Below are 22,425 nucleotides of genomic sequence, written 5' to 3'. Positions count from 1 at the left end.
CCTGTGCTACACTTCTACCAACAGCCAGAAGACCCTCCACAGCAAGTAGAACCTGTAGGTGCCCCAGAAGAACCTGCTCAGGAAGAATCCCCGGAAGAAGGATCCCCGGTTGGAGCAGAGCAAGAAGGCCCAGCCAATGGTACACTTGCCAGTCCTGTAGAGAGGTTAAGGCAACCCTGCAGTCCCTCCACACCTAGAACTGACAGAATGAGAGCTAGTACAAACACCAGTACCACACGCATCCCAGTACTACCTAGGTCAACACGTAGCACTCAGGTTCAGACCCCTGTCAGATACAGAGAGTAGGAAGAGAAACTCTGAAAGTATAAATAGTTGCCCCTTGGGGTATGACTGTTCTTGAGTAATTTTCATGTATGTATTGACGTATTTTTGCCTTACAATGGACAATTTAGGTGACATAGACACTTTTCTTGTTGCATTTAATTACCCGTAAGGGTATGTGCACATGATGCAGAAATGCTCAGGATTTTTTCCTGAGCATTTCTGCATCTCCCTGGCAGGAAAAAACGCATGCAGATTGTACATGCGTTTTTCCTGCCAGGGACATGCGGAAATGAAGCGTTCTTCACTTTCATTTCCGCATGCGGGTTGACAAGCGCTTCCCAAGCGATTTTAGCATCACTTGGAAAGTGCTTGTCAACTTCACACTATATAAATCCATGCAACCGGCATGGATTTATATAGTGTGTGAATGTCAAAAAATAAAAAATAAATATATACTTTACCCTCTGATGGCCCCCGGTGTCCTGCTTCGCTCGGTCCCGGCTGCCGGCAGTGAAGACTTTAGGACCTGCCGACGTCAGCGTCACGTGACCCGTCTCATGACTCTGACTTCAGCGAAGGTCCTTCTTCATTCAACCCCGAAGTGACGGGAACCAAGCAGGAGCGCTGCGCCTGCCGTCAGAAGGTGAGTATATATATATATTTTTTATTTTATTCTTTTTTTTTTAATGGTACCAGGGTCTGGATGAGAGTCCTCTCCTCCACACCCGGGTACCATCCGCACATAAGACCGCACGGAATGCGCATCAAAATATACAGTGATGCAGATTCCATGCGGTCTAATGCAAGTCAATGGCGGCAAAAAAGCAGCGTTTCCGCAAAATTAATTGACATGCTGTGGATTTTTGAGCGCAGCATTTACGCTGCGGAAAAATCCGCATCATGGGCACAGCACATGCGGATTTCAATTGGGGAACATTGCTGCCCTTCTACCATTCGTTTTTAATGCGTTTACGCAACTGCAAAAACGCAGCGGAAACGCATTAAAAACGCATCGTGTGAACTCAGCCTAAGGGTACAAGGACTCGGTGGCTGAGGACTGTGAGCAGCCCAAAAATTGTCATGTATATAGCTGCATTCCCTGGAGTACCTTTTAAGTGACCACAGAACAAAAACCCGTTTGGTGCGGCCGAAGACGTGGTCCAGCACCTGGATCACCTATGCCCTGTAGCCACGCCCAGGGCCTACATTGAGGGTTTTCAGGCGGGTCCCTCATGTTCTTCCATCGGTGAAATGGACACCAAGTTACGGAACTTGCTGTAACTTTATTGTTATTTATAATTGTAATTATTGTATTATAATGTTACCTGTAACGTTTAAGTAAAGTGCCTCCCATAAAGGGAAGAAATGTTAATTGTTAACCTGTTTTGAAAAAAATGCTTCAGTCCAGGAGTACTGAGTTTTACTAGGGGGGAATGTGGCGCCCTGCTGTGCTTTGGTGCCACAGAACCCAGAAGGGTGCATGGATGGACTTCTCCACAAGAGGCCCTCACACATTCACACACCTCGACCCTACTACCTCAGGCCAACATAGGGAGCCCGTTAGGGATATAGAGGGTGGAGCTAGGCAGTAGAGTTTAGTTTCAGTCAGTGTTCAGAGACAGAGAGGAACACAGCTCAGAGTTGAGCAGAGAGCGTGCTGACGCTCAGAGAGCAGTGAAGAGGCAGCGAGCTGGCTGCTGTACTTAGGCAAGCCAAGGCCTCCAGCACGTGTGAAGGCCTAGTGAGGGCCTTGAGTGGGCCAAAGGCGAGAGGAGAAGGAAGAAGTAGCAAGGGGGCAGAGGAGCATACCAGGCTCACCCCGATATATATACCGGACACCGGGTCCGCGCCTACAGGGACATTTATACTCAGTAGGAACCACCAGAACCCCTGGAGGACTACAGGTCCCAGGTTCACCAAACGCTGGCTACAGTACCAGGGCTAGGAGTCACGGAGGTCCCAGTGTCCAGGGAGAGTGATCTCCAAAGAGAAGGCCTTACCACCAGGTCAGCAGGTGCTAAGAGAGACAGTAACCAAGCTAGGCCTAGCTCCAGGCAGGTCAGAAGCTTAGAGAAGAAAGCAACGGATCAGGAGGCCCTATACCCGCTCACTGGGGAGAGTCCAAATGTGCGCCCTTCACCTGGAGTACCCTGGACTGTGCCTGCAGCATCACCAGTAAAGGTACTGAAGCTTACCCCCGTGTGAGTGTCCGTCTTTCCTCCGGGACCGTCCTGCCGTCTCTCTCCTGCACCACCATCCATTACACCCCACACTGCCCTGGAGCTAGCTCTACCTGTGAAGTAACACCAGCTCCAGAGGACTGCTCCGCAGCGGCGGTACCTCTTAGCCTCATTCCACAGGTGGCGTCACGAACTGTCCAAATCCCCCATATCTATCCCCCTTTTCACTGACCGCCCTGGGTCACGGACCGGGCCAGCTACCGTGATATCCCCCAGCAACCAGAGGCCCGGCTGCCGAGTACCCCACGGCCCAGGGGGCGCGTCAGAGACGGAAGGGGGACTTCAAATGATGAAGTGAGAGGGGGAGGGGGGACTTCAAGTGATGAAGTGAGAGGGAGAGGAGGACTACAAATGATGAAGTGAGAGGGGGAGGGGGGACAGCAAATGATGAAGTGAGTGGGGGAGGGGGGACAGCAAATGATGAAGTGAGAGGGGGAGGGGGGACTGCAAATGATGAAGTGAGAGGGCAAGGGGGACTACAAATGATGAAGTGAGAGGGCAAGGGGGGCTGCAAATGATAAAGTGAGAGGGGGAGGAGGACTGCAAATGATGAAATGAGAGGGGGAGGAGGACTGCAAATGATAAAGTGAGTGGGGGAGGGGGGACTGCAAATGATGAAGTGAGAGGGGGAGGGGGGACAGCAAATGATGAAGTGAGAGGGAGAGGGGGGACTTCAAATGATAAAGTGAGAGGTGGAGGGGGACAGCAAATGATAAAGTGAGAGGGGGAGGGGGGACAGCAAATGATAAAGTGAGAGGGGGAGGGGGGACAGCAAATGATGAAGTGAGAGGGGGAGGAGGACAACAAATGATAAAGTGAGAGGGGGAGGGGGGACAGCAAATGATGAAATGAGAGGGGGGGAGGACTACAAATGTTGAAGTGAGTGGGGGAGGGGGGACAGCAAATCATGAAGTGAGAGGGGGAGGAGGACTACAAATGATGAAGTGAGAGGGGGAGGAGGACTGCAAATGATGAAATGAGAGGGGGAGGAGGACTGCAAATGATAAAGTGAGAGGGGGAGGGGGGACAGCAAATGATGAAGTGAGAGGGCAAGGGGGGACAGCAAATGATAAAGTGAGAGGGGGAGGGGGACAGCAAATGATGAAGAGAGAGGACAAGGGGGGACAGCAAATGATGAAGTGAGGGAGGGACGGGAGACATCATTTGAATTGAAGGTGGGGGGTGGTGAGTGCAAATGATGACTTGGGGTGTTGGGGGAGAGCAAATAATGATGAATTTTGAGGGTGGGGGGAGAAAATGATGATGTATTGAGACAGGTGGATGGTTGCAGTAAATGATGATGAATTGAGGGTGGGGGACACCAAATGATGAATTGGGAGTGGGGCAGCAAATAAACATAAATTGAAGGTGGGGAGTGTAAATGATGTATTTAATGTGGGGGAGAGCAGTTGATAATGAATAGAGGGTGGGGGTGGGAGAGAGTGAGGACATGACATAGTGAATTAGGGTGGAGGGGGACATGTAAACAGGGCTGGCTCCAGGTTTTTCTGGGCCCCGGGCGAAAGAGTCTCAGTGGCCCCTTTAACACATACCACGATTCATGATGCACAGATACCGCAGAGAAATATATATATAGTACAATGCAAAGATTTCACTTCTTACATTACATGAGTGATATCTATTGTAAATTCTATAATAGCACAGAAACCGGCGAATCGCTCCACACAGTATACTGGCCCCCATATAAGGCCCCATACCGAATACTGGCCCCAATATAAGGCCCCATACGGAATACTGGCCCCCATATAAGGCCCCATACGGAATACTGGCCCCCATATAAGGCCCCATACGGAATACTGGCCCCCATATAAGGCCCCATACGGAATACTGGCCCCCATATAAGGCTCAATACGGAATACTGGCCCCCATATAAGGCTCCATACGGAATACTGGCCCCCATATAAGGCTCCATACGGAATACTGGCCCCCATATAACGCTCCATACGGAATACTGGCCCCCATATAACGCTCCATACAGGATACTGGCCCCCTTATAAAGCTCCATACAGGATACTGGCCCCCATATAACGCTCCATACAGGATACTGGCCCCCATATAACGCTCCATACAGGATACTGGTCCCCATATAATGCTGCATGCAGGCTGTTACCCCCCCCCCCCACATAATGCCCCATACAGGCTGTTACTCCCCACATAATGCCCCATACAGGCTGTCCCCCCCCTTATAATGCTCCATGCAGGCTGTTACCCCCCACATAATGCCCCATACAGGCTGCCCCCCCCCTTATAATGCTCCATGCAGGCTGTTCCCCCCACATAATGCACTATGCAGGCTTTCCCCTCCCCCTTATAATGCCCCATGCAGGCTGTTCCCCCCTTATAATTCCCCATGCAGGCTGTCACCCCCTCTCTCTATAATGCCCCATGCAGGATGTCACCCCCTCTCTCTCTATAATGCCCCATGCAGGATGTCACCCCCCCTCTCTTTGTAATGCCCCATGCAGGCTGTCACCCCCTCTCTCTATAATGCCCCATGCTGGCTGTCACCCCCTCTCTCTATAATGCCCCATGCAAGATGTACCCCCTTCTCTCTATAATGCCCATGCAGGCTGTCACCCCCTCTCTCCATAATGCCCCATGCAGGATGTCACCCTCTCTCTCTATAATGCGCCATGCAGGCTGTCACCCCCTCTCTCCATAATGCCCCATGCAGGATGTCACCCCCTCTCTCCATAATGCCCCATGCAGGCTGTCACCCCCTCTCTCCATAATGCCCCATGCAGGCTGTCACCCCCTCTCTCTATAATGCCCCATGCAGGATGTCACCCCCTCTCTCCATAATGCCCCATGCAGGCTGTCACCCCCTCTCTCCATAATGCCCCATGCAGGCTGTCACCCCCTCTCTTTATAATGCCCCATGCAGGCTGTCACCCCCTCTCTTTATAATGCCCCATGCAGGATGTCACCCTCTCTCTCTCCATAATGCCCCATGTAGGCTGTCACCCCCTATCTCTATAATGCCCCATGCAGGCTGTCACCCCCTCTCTCCATAATGCCCCATGCAGGATGTCACCCCCTCTCTTTATAATGCCCCATGCAGGCTGTCACCCCCTCTCTCCATAATGCCCCATGCAGGCTGTCACCCCCTCTCTCTATAATGCCCCATGCAGGCTGTCACTCCCTCTCTCTATAATGCCCCATGCAGGCTGTCACCCCCTCTCTCTATAATGCCCCATGCAGGCTGTCACCCACTCTCTCCATAATTCCCCATGCAGGATGTCACCCCCCCATATAATGCCCCATGCCTCCATACATTAAAAAAAAAAAAATCAAATACTCACCTCCCTCCTTCTCACCTGCTTCCTGCTGCAGCTGCTCGGGTCCGGACTCCAGCGTTGTCGGCGTCTTCCCGCTCTGCGCTCCCTGTGACGGCTCAGGGGGACGGCGCGGTGGAAAGACGTCACCGCGCCCTCTGACCTGGGACGTCACAGGGAGCGCAGAGCAGGAAGACAGCGGATCTGCAGAGGCACGGGGAGAGGTAAGTATCCGGCTGCCGGGGCCCTGAACAAGCGGGAGGGAGCGGGCGCTGGCACCGCTCTCCTCCTCCCATAGCTCAGCGGGGTGCGCGACCGCCAGTGGGCCCCCCCCCGCCTGCTCAGGGCCCCGGCATTCGCCCGGGTGCGCCGGGTGCTGACGCCAGCCCTGCATGTAAATATAATGAATCGGGGGAGCAGAAGGTACAGATTGGGGGTTTTGAGGATACAGGAATGTGACTGGTATAGAATTGGGGAAAGAGTACAGATTCTAATTAATTTATATATTTATTAGGTGGGAAAAATGTCTATTTATAGTTAGTGGGGGCGCAGTGGTGGATTACAATTTATATTTGGAATGGTGGGTTGCATAATAACTAATTATATATTAATGGTGGGTTCACGTCTGTATTCAGAAGGGGAAAAAGTTGGCAATGTGCTCTGGAAGCGGTGCTCTAGATATGTGTGTGTTATTTTCTGCAGAGACGAGTCCTGGCTGGAAGAAGTGATGGCGGACTGCGCTGGATGAAGAAAAGCAAAGATGAATATCTTCAACTAGAGACGTCACTGGTGAGTCAGTGTATTACCTGTACATTTACACTATATACTATGACATAGCTCCCGTGAATAATATCACTGGTGATCACGGTATTACCTGTACACTATACACTATATATTGAGCTCCTGTGTATAATGTCACTGGTGTTCACTGTATTACCTGTACACTATACACTATATACACAGCTCCTTTGTATAATGTCACTGGTGATCACTGTATTACCTGTACACTATATACAGAGCTCCTGTGTATAATGTCACTGGTGTTCACTGTATTACCTGTACACTATATACAGAGCTCCTGTGTATAATGTCGCTGGTGTTCACTGTATTACCTGTACACTATACACTATATACAGAGCTCCTGTGTATAATGTCACTGGTGATCACTGTATTACCTGTACACTATACACTATATACAGAGCTCCTGTGTATAATGTCACTGGTGTTCAAGGTATTACCTGTACACTATATACAGAGCTCCTGTGTATAATGTCACTGGTGTTCACTGTATTACCTGTACAGTGTACACTACATACAGAGCTCCTGCGTATAATGTCACTGGTGTTCACTGTATTACCTGTACACTATACACTATATACAGAGCTCCTGTGTATAGTGTCACTGGTGTTCACGGTATTACCTGTACACTATATACAGAGCTCCTGTGTATAATGTCACTGGTGTTCACGGTATTACCTGTACACTATACACTATATACAGAGCTTCTGTGTATAATGTCACTGGTGTTCATGATATTACCTGTACACTATACACTATATACAGAGCTCCTGTGTATGATGTCACTGGTGATCACTGTATTACCTGTACACTATATACCGAGCTCCTGTGTATAATGTCACTGGTGATCACTGTATTACCTGTACACTATACACTATATACAGAGCTTCTGTGTATAATGTCACTGGTGATCCCTGTATTACCTGTACACAGTATACAGAGCTCCTGTGTATAATGTCACTGGTGTTCACTGTATTACCTGTACAATGACACTATATACAGAGCTTCTGTGTATAATGTCATCGATGATCACTGTATTTACCTGTACACTGACACTATATACAAAACTCCTGTGTATAATGTCACTGATCACTGTATTACCTATAAACTGACACTATATATAGAGCTCCTGTGTACAATGGCACTTAATATTGTGTTTGTATGTGGTATTATTCTGTCACTACGTGGTGGTAATATGTGATCTGGTGATAGTGTGGCAATATTTGTTCCTTGTATGTGGTACTATTCGGTCACTATGTTGTAGTATTATGTGATCAGTTCTTGGTGTGACAGTATTTGTCCTTTGTATGTGGTATTATTCAGTCACTATGTGGTGGTAATATGTGATCTGGTGATAGTGTGGCAGTATTTGTCCCTTGTATGTGGTACTATTCGGTCACTATATGGTGGTAATATGTGGTCTGGTCATGGTGTGGCAATATTTGTTCCTTGTATGTGGTACTATTCGGTCACTATGTGGTAGTATTATGTGATCGGTTCATGGTGTGACAGTATTTGTCCTTTGTATGTGGTATTATTCAGTCACTATGTGGTGGTAATATGTGGTCTGGTCATGGTGTGGCAATATTTGTTCCTTGTATGTGGTATTATTCAGTCACTATGTGGTGGTAATATGTGGTCTGGTCATGGTGTGGCAATATTTGTTCCTTGTATGTGGTATTATTCAGTCACTATGTGGTGGTAATATGTGGTCTGGTCATGGTGTGACAGTATTTGTCCCTTGTATGTGTTAATATTGGTCATTTTAAAAAATGTATGTGACACATTCCCTTCAAGAAAAATAAATAAAAATATACCTAAAAAGAGTATTACATATTTTAAGAAATGTTTAATAGGTTAGAGTAGAGTAGGGCCCGGCCAGAAGAATCTACCTTGTCATTAAAAAATCTTTTGACCAAAACAAAAGCTGCTGGCTATATATGTGATATGGTGCTCGATGAGAACTGTTAATGTATGATTGGTGAGGAGGACGTGGTGCAGAAGTGGAGTTTTTCCAGGAGTGGGTGGTGGGACTGTGGAAGGTTCTCATGGAGGCGGAGCTGGGGTGGAGCCTGGGTGGAGTCTCAAGGGGGCTCGACAATTTTGCCAGTATAGGGCCTTGAAATTCCTGGTGAAAGCCCTGACTGTGAGAGACAGAATCTAAAACTACAAACCGGAAAATCACATTGTATGATTTTTAAATAATTAAATTGCATTTTATTGCATGAAATAAGTATTTGCTCACTTATCAATCAGCAAGAATTCTGCCTCTCACAGACATGTTCTCTTTAAGAAGTCCTCCTACTCTGCACTCATTACCTCTTTTAATTGCACCTGTTTGAACTCATTACCGGTATAAAAGACACCTGTCCACACACTCAATCAATCACTCCAACCTCTCCATCATGGCCAAGACCAAAAAGCTGTTTAAGGACACCAGGGACAATATTGTAGACCTGCACAAGGCTGGGATGGGCTACAGGACAATAGGCAAGCAGCTTGGTGAGAAGACAACAACTGTTGGCACAATTATTAGAATATGGAAGAAACACAAGATGATTGTCAATCTTCCTTGGTCTGGGGCCCCATGCAAGTTCTCGTCTTGTGGGGTACTTCTGATTCTGAGAAAGGTCAGGAATCAGCCCTGGACTACACAGGAGGACCTCGTCAATGACCTGAAGAGAGCTGGGATCACAGTCTCAAATATTATCGTTAGTAACACACTACGCAATCATGGATTAAATTTCTGCAGGGCACACAAGGTCCCCCTAATCACGCCAGCACATGTCCAGGCCCATTTAAAGTTCGCCAATGACCATTTGGATTATCCAGAGGAAGCATGGGAGAAGGTCATGTGGTCAGATGAGACCAAAATAGAACTTTTTGGTATCAACCCCACTCGTTGTGTTTGGAGGAAGAAGGATGAATACAACCCCAGGTCAGGGGAGCATGGGGGCCACACAATAAGTTTGTCCCCTTTTATGCCCATATCAGCCAGAGATGCAGATGTGTTATGTGCAGCATGAGACGGGGCATTATCATGCATGAAAATGATCTTGCTGCGGAATGCATGTTCTTCTTCTTGAACCATGGAAGGAAGTGCTGTTTGAGAAACTCAACATACATTATGGAGTTCATCTTTACCCCTTCAGGGATCCTAAAAGGGCCGACAATCTCTCTCCCCATGATTCCAGCCCAAAACATTACTCCACCTCCTCCTTGTTAGCGCCGCAGCCGTGTTTGCATGGGGTGTCCATCAACCAGCCATCCTCCACTCCATCCATCTGGACCATCGAGATCATTTCATGCATGATAATGCCCCGTCTCATGCTGCACATAACACATCTGCATCTCTGGCTGCTATGGGCATAAAAGGGGACAAACTTATGGTGTAGCACCCATGCTCCCCTGACCTCAACCCCATTGAGAACATCTGGAGCATCATCAAAAGGAGTGTCTATGATGGCGGGAGGCAGTTCACATCTAAGCAACAGCTCTGGGAGGGTATTCTGTCCTCATGCAAAACAATTGAAGCAGAAACCATCCAAAACCTGACAAATTCAATGGACGAGAGAGTTCAGAAGCTCCTTTCGAACAAGGGGTCCTATGTGCAAATGTAACATCACCTAGAATAAAGTTTTGAGTTGAAAGCTGTTTGATTTCAGTTTCTAATAACCTGCTAATGCTTATAATTTCAGAAACTACCATTTTTTTGTTCTTTATTAAAATGAAAAGGTTGAAAACTCTGCTGTGCATAATAATTTGGAACATGCATTTTGAGTGCAGTTTGAGTTTTTTATTTTTTAAAAATATGCTGTTGTCATAGGCAGTTTGTACAAAAACCTTTCAATTGTACTCTAATAGTTATTTGACTGGAAAATTTCAATGACTGCAATTCATATAGGTAATTTGGGAAAATCTGAGAAAATATTATTTGCATAATAATTTGGAACACAGTGTAGTGTGACCAAGTTGTCAAGCACTTTCCAAGTGATGCTAAAATCGTGTGGAAAGCGCTTGTCAACCTGCATGCGGAAATGCATGTGAAGAACGCTTCACATCCGCAAGTCCCTGGCAGGAAAAACGCATGTACAATCCACATGTACAATCCGCATGTACAATCCACATGTACAATCCGCATGTACAATCCACATGTACAATCCACATGTACAATCCACATGCGTTTTTTCTGCCAGGGAGATGCAGAAACGCTAAAAAAAAATCCGGAGCATTTCTGCATCGTGGACACATAGCCTGACATTAATTGTATGACTCAATATTGAGCACACGTAGCCATCTATACACGGCGGGAGGCCGCACACGTAGCCATCTATACACAGCAGGAGGCCGCACGTAGCCATCTAAACACAGCAGGAGGCCGCACGTAGCCATCTATACACAGCAGGAGGCTGCACGTAGCCATCTATACACAGCAGGAGGCCGCACGTAGCCATCTATACACAGCAGGAGGCCGCATGTAGCAATCTATACACAGCAGGAGGCCGCACGTAGCCATCTATACACAGAGGGAGGCCGCTCATAGTCCTCTCCAGTACAGTGCTATCGCCCATAATATAATATAGTGTCTGTGGAGGGTTCGGCTTGTATCTCGTCCTCCACATAATCAGCAGGGACATAATAAATTCCTCTATCTGCAGCTTTTATTTTCTTGCAATTTGTATGTGTAAATGTCAATTCTTATTCTATTCTAGGCCTCTATCGGATCATTGACCCCGGTGAGAGAACCGTGTAAGAAAGACTATAGAGATATCAAACTGCTCTGCAGTGGAGAATTTGGGTGAGTTTTATGTTGGCAGAATATACATTTCCCATGGATCCTTGTGCATACCTCACAATTGTCCCAGATCCCAGGCACATTGTTGTGGATCTCTAGTGATAACCATTAGTCCAGGAGATCATTTGGTGAGGTCTATAGACTGCTAGTAAAGATTAATTATATATCACTGATTTTCCTCCTCTCCAGGGCCATCGACTTAGTGCTCCAAAAAGGCACCGACAAGATATTCGCAATGAAGAAAGTGGAGAAGCGGAACCTGACTGATCCATTAGAACTTGGACAGGTCTTTCTAGAGAGGGACATCTTAACATTCGCTGATTGTCCCTTTGTGGTTCCCATGTTCTGCTCCTTCCCATCTGCTATGTATGGTGATAGAGTTTGTAGCAGGTAGGACATATACATTGCATCTATATCCAGCCCTTGTCAGCTTAATCCTCGCAGCTTATCCATAATCAGAATGTGCAGACATGGACGGATACATGTCCGCACTGCATTTACTATAACGTATCCATTACCAAGAAGCCTGAAACATCATTGATCTCTGCGAATGTCTCCCGTCTATGTCCTCACTGAGCACGGCAGCAATTTCCACTATGGATAAGAGGAGGATATGCCTTTAACAGTTTGCATAGATGAGAACTTTCACAGCGAAGTAAATCAGACGCCCCCCGGCTCTGTCTCTTTGTATGGGGTCACTCTGCAGTATACAGCACTCTACAGTATACAGTATATCTCTGTGTATGACATCCTGCCCCAATGTCTCTGCTTATTTCTCATTCTCACTCATCATGTGTTAGTAACATTGTAACAAACCCTCTCCTGTCATATTTTCTTTCTGCTGTAGGAGGAGACTGTGGCGGTCTTATACAGGACAGGGGTCCTTTACCAGTCCTCTTGGCCCAGATGTACATTGCAGAAACTGTTCTTGCTGTGGAATACCTGCACAGCTATGGTGTGCTGCACAGAAACATGACGCCCGAGAAGTAAGTGACCCTTCTAGTGGAAGAAAGGTATATTTTGTTATACAGCCTGTGTTATTACTTGGGCTGACACCATCTTTTCTTTTACAGCCTAATGATAACATCAACAGGACATATTAAGGTCACTGATTTGGGGGTTTCAAAACTCGGCCTCATGAGACAAACAACAAACATCTACAAGGCTCCAACTGAGGACCTTGATGAACAGGTCGGCTTTACCCACAGGATCTTCTTCTATATTCTTCTCATCTATTTCCATTTCCCTCAATTTCTCTAATATTTTTGCATATAGGAAACATTTTCACTGATATTATTTGGTACAATTATAATCACTGATCAATATCTCATTCTTCTTTTGGTTTCCAGATGGTTGGCACCCCTGAATACATGGCCCCAGAAGTCATCTTACAGAACGGCTATGGAAGACCTGTTGACTGGTGGTCAATAGGGATCATCCTACATAAATTCCTTCTGGGATATGAACCATTTCGTGGGTCTTCCTTATATAGGGTTTTCCACAGCATCCTCAAGGGTAAGTGAAATAATCCCAGTGTTATGTGACACCATTTTTATTTGCTTCAAAGCTTTTCCTATGAAAATAAATGAGATTTTTTTCTGTAATATTTGCTTTTTTATATAACAGATGAAATAACTTGGAGATTTGATAAGTGCAGTCCTCCACCCGATGCTCAAGACATCATCAATGAGCTGCTCAGAAAAAATCCAGCCCATAGGCTTGGGACAGGTAATGTATATGATAGTATTACTAAAAACTTATTACATCTTTGTAACCTGACAAATTGGTCATGTCCAAGAGGACCAGTACTGAGGGTCTCTGCTTCACCGGCTTGGAGATTTGGTGGTCTGAAGTGCATCATGTGGATGCAACGGTGGTCCAACATGCACACTGTTGCTCTGTTCATTCTAATGGGATCACCAATGACCAGCCGAGCACAGTACTCAGCTACCTATCTACCTGTATAACTTTCAAACTTGAAAATACCCCTTTAACATAAGCTGTACAGATATGGAGCAGTCTCGCTGATAATAACTATATTTCTTTTTTCCTGATCTTCATTTTCTAGGAGGAGCAAATGAGATCAAGAATCATCCATTCCTGAGTGACTTAGACTTTAAGAACCTTCTAAGTCAGAAACCACTGTTTGTTCCACATCTCCTGTCAGACGCAGACACCCATTACTTTCCCAGTAAGTAGAATGAGACGTCATTTGGAGCAAGCTGCTGTTTGTCTTGTCCTTCATTTTATGTGACAATCAGTTCCCATCATTAAAAGTGGTAATTGGTGACTTTCTGTGAACTGGTTTTATACTAATAGTCTCTAATAACATTGGCACTTTGCAGATAGCTGTGGGTTACATATGGATTCATATGAGGGCGACACAAGTGAGGACAATGACTTGCCAGAAAGCCTAAACTTTGCATCATCTTCTCACAGGCTTTCTAAAGTAAGTATTTTACCTAAAAAAAAACATAAAACCAATTAAGAAAAAAAGTTTATACATATATTTTTTTTTTACTGTATGTGTTTCAGACTTATATCGCCAATACTGGGATGATGAAAACTGAGGGTCCTAAGTCACCTCCAGGGTGTTCATCAGAGAACAGCACAAAACACTCAGACATGTGAGTAGATTATTATTATTATGGGATTTAGTTCTGATAAATGATCAGTACATCAAATACAAGAGACGTGTAACACAGAACTAAATCCAGCGTCCACCACCCTATGACTGCTGATCACTGTGGGTCTGGCTTGTGATGGTAATAGGTGATTATTGCAACCAGCTATTCATTTCCAGCTCATTACAGGCCAATATTATTGGCTTTACAAATGGTAAAGTTTCCCTTTTTTATTGTTTTTACATGTAATTTGCTTGTTTTTCTTCTGCCAAACAGGCAGAAAAAATCTTCTTCTTGCAGGACTGATGGAGACAATCAGAGCGCCACTGCTAAAAGCAGCAAGTCATCCTCATCCTCATTGCCAGGTATGTTCAGGTCTATAGGCTTAGGATCCAAAATTGTAATGTGAACGTCCACGTGAAAGCTAAAAAAATCACTATTTGATGTGCCCTAAAAATGATGTACAGTCCAGCACTTCATTGTATAAAACTTCTCATTCATTCATGTTATGCATAAGTGGCCATATAGATTTTTGCCAAACTGATCCTGAATAGTGTGATGGTGGCTCACTATGGGCCCATACTGATCCTATTTATGGCCTTATGTTACACTGAAGTTTTATCTCATTGATTCTATGAGAACACTGCGGCACGCTGCAGCTAATGTCATATTATTAAGGAATGTAGCTCCTTGGGGAGACACCATATGGCGGCACTCAGAAATTCTACAGGTTAATTTTAATCAGGTCACAAGACAACCTAATGCTCAAACCCTCAGCAGGTGTCGTGTATATATGACAAATTCTCTCTATTATGGGGCAATGCCAGATACAAGGACTATCAGCTACAAAAATAACACAATCCCACTATACTGTATAAAGATACAAAGTTCATCTTATAGCAGTTTATAATTAACATCTTTTTCTTCCTTTTTGATAAGAATCTCCAGTTCAGAAAGGAAGAAGATCTGCACAAAAACTGAGAAAAGAGCAAACAACAGAAAACGTAGAAGAGGTGGCAAATAGAAGAGGTAAGTGTGACCTTCAACTCCATGTTGTGTGATGTCAGTGATGAGAATAATTAATATGGAGCAGATGTCATCTGTCAGTGGTGGGATTGTCACATGTATGATGGCTGACAATGATCCCGCACCTCAGTGTGGATAAGATTCCTCTACCGTCCTGTCACAGTGACACCACAGTAGTGTCCTCTAATATGAAGTCCCCTTACTTACAATGATGTTACATCTCTTCTCATAGGTTCCATCTTCTGCCGCTTGATATCATCCTGCCGGCGTGGATTTTCCAGGGCTGCTCGCGCTATTGGAGAAAGCTGCATTTTTGCACCTTGTCATCGGGGCATCTTATACATCTCGGAGACAGAAAACCTTCACATCTAGCGCCCTGAAGAAAGTACAGCAAGTCCACCATCAAAGCTGTACCTGTGTGGAAGAACTTGTACCATCTACCTGTGGCCTTCTGACCTGCAAGAAACATCTGCAGAAGATGAAGGCCCCTCCAAGAACATCTCTTCATTCTTCCATGCAATTATTATTCGAATTGAAACAAATAAACATTTCAAATGATTGACTGTTTTTTGCACTTAATAGAATATTACTGACATTGATGGCATATCAGTACTACATGTCCTACATGTCTGATTGGTGGGGTCACACATAGGAGAATAAAAGTCCCATATCTCCTATTAATTCTCTAACTCCAGGCCAAGAGTGGAGATGAGGACCAGTGATTCTGTGACACGTAAGAGCGGAAATCTCATCTGATCTCTGTGCAGCAAAATGTTCTGCTCACTGATTTTACTGGAACCGAAATGGCCTCTATGGGATGGAACCTAAATGGGATGTTCTATGCCCAGGAACAAGTGATATTTGGCGGGGTGCATCCTGGGGGTCCCATCGGTCACATCCCCCCTGTCCACATATACATCACACTGTATTCCAGGGATGTGCCTTCACTTCTTGTGGTGGGAAGACCCTTTTATCCAGGGATGAGGAGTCAGTAAGCCAAACTGCCGACTTGAACTGTAAGAATTAATAACCACACATTACTGCAATATATAATAGTACATACAGTATTCAGCAAGCTATGCAATAACATCATGAATTCTATACAACATTAACAAGATACAATTTGTAACCATTTTATTTTGTATCTGCAGTTGGTGCGATCTTTTGGCTTTTATCACTTTCCTGTTCCCCAACCATAAAAGTACAGCACTTACGAGAAGTTGTACATTTTGTAGGGCGACAGATTTTGGTAGATGCACAGAATTATCCAAATTACAAAGGGTTTTTTTTACAAAAATTGCAGAAAAGAAGAAAGAATTTTGCTTTAGTTTTTTATACATCCACTAATATACATTGTGCAATAAATATATTGTTCCCAGTCCATTACTGAAGTTTCGCTACCAGATAACTGAACATATCATTTTCTTAGAAATGTAAAAGTGCAGATAACAAAAATACAGATTTATGTCACAAAGTGTGAGATTAGTTTACCAGGATGGGAGCTGAAAAGTCCTTTTGCTTTCTTTTGAGGGGTTGAAAGAGTTGGAAAAATACTTGGTTTATCCAATGGAAAAAGAAGGAAAGGCTGAATGCCATAATGAGGACAGTCCAGGGTTTGGGTTGTGTAATAAACCTCATTAGGTGTCAGCTCAGACGGGTCCTTGAGAACGGTGGGATCTACTCAGATAGGGCTCAGGTGCTTATGACAGGTCATTTTATAGCATATTTGCTGAATATACATATTCATACAAAGCACATACAAACATACTGTCATTTAAGCATTATTATGATCGGGACATTATTGTGTTATTTGGGAGCTTTTACTATGGGGTTTTCCATCTCTTATTGTTTAGCAAACAGATTATACAGGGTGGGCCTTTTATATGGATACACCTAAATTAAATGGGAAAGGTTGGTGATATCAACTTCCTGCTTATGGCACATTAGTATATGGGAGGGGGAAAACTTTTCCAGATGGGTGGTGACCATGGAGGCCATTTTGAAGTCGGCCATTTTGGATCTAACTTTATTTTTTTCAATGGGAAGAGGGTCATGTGGCACAGCAAAGATATTGAGAATTTCATAAGAAAAACAATGGTGTGCTTGGTTTTAACATAACTTTATTCTTTCATGAGTTTTTTTACAAGGTTATGACCACTTATAAACTGTGTTCAAAGTGCTGCCCATTGTGTTGGATTGTCAATGCAACCCTCTTCTCCCACTCTTGACACACTGATAGCAACACCGCAGAAGAAATGCTAGCACAGGCTTCCAGGATCCAATGTTTCAGATGCTGCACATCTCGTATCTTGATGCTATTGTGTGGTAATGGGATACAAAGATAGTGGGGCCATTCTTCATCAATGGAAACCTCAATGCCACTGGATATCAGAAATTGCTCCATGATGATGTGTTGCCCTCTTTATGCACTGAAGATGGCACGTTCCCTGAGTTTTACCAACAAGATGGTGCACCACCACATTATGGGTGTCAGGTCTGAGCATTCCTACATGAACAGTTTCCTGGAAAGTGGATTGTTCGTCGTGGGCCAGGTGAATGGCCACCAAGGTCTCCCGATCTGACCCCCTTAGACTTTTATCTTTGGGGTCATCTGAAGGCAATTGTCTATGCTGTTGATGTGCAGCATCTGAAACAGCCTGTGCTAGCATTTCTTCTGCGGTGTTGCTATCAGTGTGTCAAGAGTGGGAGAAGAGGGTTGCATTGACAATCCAACACAATGGGCAGCATTTAGGGTATGTGCCCACGATGCAGAAATGAAGCAGAAAATTTCTGCAGCGTTTCTGCATGTTCTTGGCAGTAAAAACGCTTGAGGATTTTGCATGCGTTTTTGACATGTTTTTGCAGTGTTTTTACATACAGATTTGACTTGCGTTTTTCAAGTGCATTGCGACCTCAAATCCGCATGCAGAAATGCACAAATAATGGACATGTTGCGGATTTTTCCGCAAGGAAAATCCGCTGCGGAAAATTCCGCAGAATGGGCACAGAACATGCGGATTTTCATTGGGGATCATAGGGCACGGATTACCAAGCGTTTTGCAAGTGTTTACGCTGTGGAAAATCCGCATCAAAAACGCTTGAAAAGTTAGGGAAGTTTCCAATATCAGGTGCCGCAATTAGAGTTTATTGTGCGGTCATCATTTTTGGCCCAGTCTATGAAGAAAGTCTTACCTTCAACAGGTGCACTTATGTGTCTCCTTCTCTCCCACAGCAGCCATAATAGTATCACGCTGCTACAAGGGTCTTCCTGACACAGTTCAGCTCCGCACTATCTATCCAGCCCCAATCATCCTGGAAATAGGTCTATACTATATTGACGGAACATAATCTCCAACCATCTGTAGGGATCCATGCGGATCACCCCAGTATTAACTACTGCCTATGAATGAAAAAGCCTAATTCCTGTAACACCTCAGCAGCCTATCATACGCTACTGCACAGATAATCAGGTAGTATCATTACCATACCAATAGGCACATTGTTATGGAGATATTCCTACACCTTATTAAATAACAGTTGTACCTTTCATATTCTAGCATTCAGCACTTCTGCACTCTAATCTGCACACCCTTACAACAGGCATCATTACGGGGACCATCCCCCCACTACCCCATGCGGGGAAGTAACGTATACCTTCCTACTTAGGCCTTCTATCAGGATGTAATCACTATCCTTATATCTAAGAACATTTCTCCCTCCATTTAGGGCCCACCATTAACCATCATCGGCTCCAAATCTACAATACTACCTCTAGCAATAGGACCTAAATCCATCAAGTCGAGAATACTCAACACCGGAGGACAATTTATCCCTCTATCCCCGTCCTATACAAATATTTTATCAATTTTAGTTGTATGATTTTATATCAATAAAGCATTTTTTAATCAATTATCTCAATTATTTAATCTTTTAGCTCATTCACACAACAGTTCAGGGCGAATTCAATATATTATATCCATTTACCCTACTCTTTGGGCAAACTGTGGCATTGCCTCTGAATTCGCAGCAGTCCTGCTGGCAAGATCCCTTTAGTGCCACTGTTCTATATCCCCAAGTATTCCGATTACCAATATATTAGATGTCAACCAACATTGGACTGGTAGTCTAATTAGGTCAGCTAGCCAATCTTGATTTTTAGATGTGACCCAATGTTGGGAAACTGGACAAGTCTGTAGATATCCTTTGCAAATAATCGACCGGAGGGTTTGGAGCTTCAGCCACAAGGGAATGAAGAGATTGTATTTAAAACAATAAGGTCCTATCCTATCTCATTTTCTCCATTGCACTTAAATATTGACTATGGACTTGTAAAATTCATCAAGGCTTTAATATACAATTTAAAATTCATATACCTTTTCACATTAGTTGGAAAAAAAAGTATTATTTATAAGGTCAACTTTTGTATCATCTTCTTAACCCATCTTTAAAATCATGGTTTTTCAAGTTGTAAATTATAGGATTAAATAATGGCACCAAAACAATGTATAAAAGGGCAAAAAACGTATCTTGTTCTGGATAATAACTCGATGCTGGCCTCATGTACGGGAAAATGATGGTCCCATAGAAAATGCTGATACATGTGAGGTGGGAAGAACAGGTTGAAAATGCTTTATAGCGTCCTTCCGTAGATTTGATCTTCAGGATCGCAACAATTATGAAAACGTGAGAGATCAATGTCAGCAAGAATGTAGAAAGAGTCAAAAGACTGCCAACTATGCAATTCATCATTTCTACTTTATAAGTATCACTGCAAGAGATCTTAAGGAGAGGTGAAAGGTCACAGAAAAAATGGTCAATTTTATGGGATGCACAAAATGATAGCTGAGAAACAAGGGAAACATGTCCTGCTGGATCCAGAAGACCGATGATCCAAGCAGATGTTGCAAGTCCAGTGCAATGTTTGAAACCATAGGCGGATTATAGTGAGGGCAATCTGGGCTACCGTCCGGGGCCCGAGGCTCCAGGGAGGCCCATGGCCCGAGAATTTATTGCCCCCATTATAATTCGTATATATTATAACCGCCGGTGTCGCAGGTCCTTTATGCTGAGCCCGCGCTGCCACATTACGTCTGGCAGGACGTACCCAGCATACAGAGTGCGGTCGCTGCGGCTGAAGCTACGCCTACCAAAGAGCTTCTGCTTTAGTTGATGGTGGCTCTGCCGGCTCCCGCGCCTGACGATTGGAGACAACCTGCCGCTCCTGCTTCTCCTGGTCTCCCTCCTCCTTCGCTCCTCCTGTAGCTGCTGCTCGTCTGCCACTATGTAAAGTATGCATAATGTGGGCCATGTGGCAGACAGGCAGTGGTAACAAGCAGCAGCGTTCTGTGTAAAAGTGCAGGGGGGCCATTAGTTTCATTTTTAAAATGTGGGGGATGGAAGTATACTAAGACTACATGGGGTAATGTGCCCCTCCACTTTGGAAATTTTGCTTGCCTTATGCATTTATATGTATGATACAAGCAACATTTCCAAGGCACATAAAGAACAGTGGCATTTTGCCCATGTAATTTCAGTATACTCCCATCCCCCACATTTTATACACAACAATAATAGTACGTGCCCATGATTAGGCTATAGTAGCGCTTTGGACACAGCGTATTTTCGCTCTGTCCAATCACGCAGGTAAATCCGCACATGTTCATTGAACACATGTGGAATTACCGCACCCTATACATTCTATGCTGGAAACTTCTGTTGCGTCTCCACTGCAGATAATTGACATGCTGTGGCTCGTAAAACCACGCCGCCAGTGAGTTTAAGCGGAGGTCAATAATAATACAGAGGGCATGGGATTTCTATAAATCCCATCCTCTGTGCTTGTAATGTAGAACACAGCATTTTGGACGCAGTGCAGGTGAGCTGCGTCCAAAACACTGCTAGCACGGATTGTGGGCACGTACCAGAAAAGGCCGCTTGCCCTTAGATACAGAGCGCCACTGCAAATTCTCCTTCTACACAAATATACTACTGTCAGGGTTTCATGGTCAACAGTCACATAGAGTGACTGCGGACTAATGTTAGGCAATGAGAAGTCTTTTAAAGGGAAACTGTCTAGTAAAATATACACTATTAACCTGCAGATATAGGGTTAATCTCCAGGCTAATAGCGTTCTGAGAACGTGCGGACACCACTTAGGCTACAGACACATTAGCGTATGGCATTCGATGCGATATGAAATGTTAATGACACTCGGCTCCTGCTCTGCTGGGAGCCTGAGCCGAGTGTCAGTGCTCCGTGCTCCGATCCTCTCGTATGAGAGAATCACAGCAGAGAAGGCGGAGAAAGTAATTTCTCCATCTCCTCTAGCTAGCATCCGGGAGAATCGCACTCCACTCGTGTGATATCCGAGTGCAGTGCGTTGTTTCACACGTACCCATAGACTTTTATGGGTGTATGCCATCCAAATTTCGCATTCAATCGCAGCATACTTGAGGTTTTTTTTCAGTCTGATCTTGATCTGATCAGAGCTGAAAAAAAAACACATATGAGCACAGAATCATTGATTAACATTGGATCGAATGCAATCCGTTTTTTATCGGATTGCATTCGTCCGATTTAATCACAAGTGGGAGCAGCTCTCAGAATCCCGCTGCCTGGAGGAAACCAACTTTCATCATCCCGGCAGCTTCAGACTTTCAGTCATAGAGGTGCTGCTGGGAGGCTTCAGTAACTTCTCAGCTGTAACGGTGCCCTTGCACTGACTGACAGCCGGCGCCAATGCTGAGCGGGCTGTCAGTACCAGGGCGCAGTTACAGCCAGGATCTGTCTTTCGCAGCCAAGGGTAGAGCTGAGCTCCATCGGCTGCTGTTAACTCCTTTTAAAGGGGTTTTCCACAACTCAGACAACCCCATCTCAATCTGTGTCTTTCCCCCTTGTAAAATAACAGCACTTATACTCACCGACGGTGCTGCTGGCACGGCACCGGCAGTAAGTGTGTCACCCTGCTGTTCACAGGTACCACAGGACCCAGGGTGCATGGACGGACTTCTCCACAAGAGGCCCTCATTACATACACACACCTCCACCCTTCCACCTCATACCACCAGAGGGAGCCCGTTAGGGATATACACTGTGTGCAGAATTATTAGGCAAGTTGTATTTTAGAGGATTATTTTTATTATTGATCAACAACTATGTTCTCAATCAACCCAAAAGACTCATAAATATCCAAGCTTAATATTTTTGGAAGTTGGAGTGGTTTTTTTTTTTTAGATTTGGCTATTTTAGGAGGATATCTGTTTGTGCAGGTAACTATTACTGTGCAGAATTATTAGGCAACTTAATAGAAACCAAATATAATCCCATCTCACTTGTTTATTTTCACCAGGTAAACCAATAT

This window comes from Phyllobates terribilis, unplaced genomic scaffold, assembly GCF_046119375.1.
Source record: "Phyllobates terribilis strain yellow unplaced genomic scaffold, ASM4611937v1 Scaffold_3__8_contigs__length_932513732, whole genome shotgun sequence".
NCBI classification, from domain to species: domain Eukaryota; kingdom Metazoa; phylum Chordata; class Amphibia; order Anura; family Dendrobatidae; genus Phyllobates; species Phyllobates terribilis.
This window is presented reverse-complemented; position numbering follows the sequence as displayed.